General features: G+C 41.8%; 3 non-coding genes across 3 annotated transcripts; all 3 read right to left on the bottom strand.

Moving 5' to 3' along the window:
* Nucleotides 1-592: 592 nt before the first annotated feature.
* Nucleotides 593-711, bottom strand: LOC129115141 (5S ribosomal RNA). The gene has a single exon (XR_008532875.1). It is a non-coding gene; the product is annotated as a 5S ribosomal RNA (ribosomal RNA).
* A 379-nt stretch (nucleotides 712-1,090) lies between these two features.
* Nucleotides 1,091-1,209, bottom strand: LOC129115140 (5S ribosomal RNA). The gene has a single exon (XR_008532874.1). It is a non-coding gene; the product is annotated as a 5S ribosomal RNA (ribosomal RNA).
* A 380-nt stretch (nucleotides 1,210-1,589) lies between these two features.
* On the bottom strand, nucleotides 1,590-1,708 carry LOC129115139 (5S ribosomal RNA). The gene has a single exon (XR_008532873.1). It is a non-coding gene; the product is annotated as a 5S ribosomal RNA (ribosomal RNA).
* Between the last annotated feature and the right edge of the window lie 58 nt (nucleotides 1,709-1,766).

Genomic DNA, 1,766 nt, shown 5'->3' with positions numbered 1-1,766 from the left:
ACAGCTTTTAAATGTCAAATCAGAATGTACAAAGTGGCTATAAGGATCACAAATGTAGTGCAGTAAAAATATTAATATTTACTGTTGAAATGTAGAATACGTTAGCATAAAATTGAAAAGAAAATGATCGATGAGCTTAGGAATGATGAAAGCCATCATTTAACTGGATTTGTGTCATTTCTATACCGGCAAGTCATGATCTAGCTATATCCTTCCCACCCTGTCGGTGTCCACTGAAAAAGCAGATACTATATCACCACACTTTGCTCTTTCGTCTATACAGGGAGCGCCTGCAGATTGCCAGACACACTCACAGCTTTTAAATGTCAAATCAGAATGTACAAAGTGGCTATAAGGATCACAAATGTAGTGCAGTAAAAAGATTAATATTTACTGTTGAAATGTAGAATACGTTAGCATAAAATTGAAAAGAAAATGATCGATGAGCTTAGGAATGATGAAAGCCATCATTTAACTGGATTTGTGTCATTTCTATACCGGCAAGTCATGATCTAGCTATATCCTTCCCACCCTGTCGGTGTCCACTGAAAAAGCAGCAGCGCCCTCTGCTTTTTGTAAAGAGGAGTGAAAAAGCTTACAGCACCTGGTATTCCCAGGCGGTCTCCCATCCAAGTACTGACCAGGCCCGACCCTGCTTAGCTTCCGAGATCAGACGAGATCGGGCGTGTTCAGGGTGGTATGGCCGTAAGCAAATATTGTGCCTACCAAAGGTCCTTTTAAAGATACTATATCACCACACTTTGCTCTTTCGTCTATACAGGGAGCGCCTGCAGATTGCCAGACACACTCACAGCTTTTAAATGTCAAATCAGAATGTACAAAGTGGCTATAAGGATCACAAATGTAGTGCAGTAAAAAGATTAATATTTACTGTTGAAATGTAGAATACGTTAGCATAAAATTGAAAAGAAAATGATCGATGAGCTTAGGAATGATGAAAGCCATCATTTAACTGGATTTGTGTCATTTCTATACCGGCAAGTCATGATCTAGCTATATCCTTCCCACCCTGTCGGTGTCCACTGAAAAAGCAGCAGCGCCCTCTGCTTTTTGTAAAGAGGAGTGAAAAAGCTTACAGCACCTGGTATTCCCAGGCGGTCTCCCATCCAAGTACTGACCAGGCCCGACCCTGCTTAGCTTCCGAGATCAGACGAGATCGGGCGTGTTCAGGGTGGTATGGCCGTAAGCAAATATTGTGCCTACCAAAGGTCCTTTTAAAGATACTATATCACCACACTTTGCTCTTTCGTCTATACAGGGAGCGCCTGCAGATTGCCAGACACACTCACAGCTTTTAAATGTCAAATCAGAATGTACAAAGTGGCTATAAGGATCACAAATGTAGTGCAGTAAAAAGATTAATATTTACTGTTGAAATGTAGAATACGTTAGCATAAAATTGAAAAGAAAATGATCGATGAGCTTAGGAATGATGAAAGCCATCATTTAACTGGATTTGTGTCATTTCTATACCGGCAAGTCATGATCTAGCTATTTCCTTCCCACCCTGTCGGTGTCCACTGAAAAAGCAGCAGCGCCCTCTGCTTTTTGTAAAGAGGAGTGAAAAAAGCTTACAGCACCTGGTATTCCCAGGCGGTCTCCCATCCAAGTACTGACCAGGCCCGACCCTGCTTAGCTTCCGAGATCAGACGAGATCGGGCGTGTTCAGGGTGGTATGGCCGTAAGCAAATATTGTGCCTACCAAAGGTCCTTTTAAAGATACTATATCACCACACTTTGCTCTT

Source organism: Anoplopoma fimbria, unplaced genomic scaffold (genome assembly GCF_027596085.1).
Source record: "Anoplopoma fimbria isolate UVic2021 breed Golden Eagle Sablefish unplaced genomic scaffold, Afim_UVic_2022 Un_contig_11121_pilon_pilon, whole genome shotgun sequence".
Classification (NCBI taxonomy): Eukaryota; Metazoa; Chordata; class Actinopteri; order Perciformes; family Anoplopomatidae; genus Anoplopoma; species Anoplopoma fimbria.
This window is presented reverse-complemented; position numbering and strand designations above follow the sequence as displayed.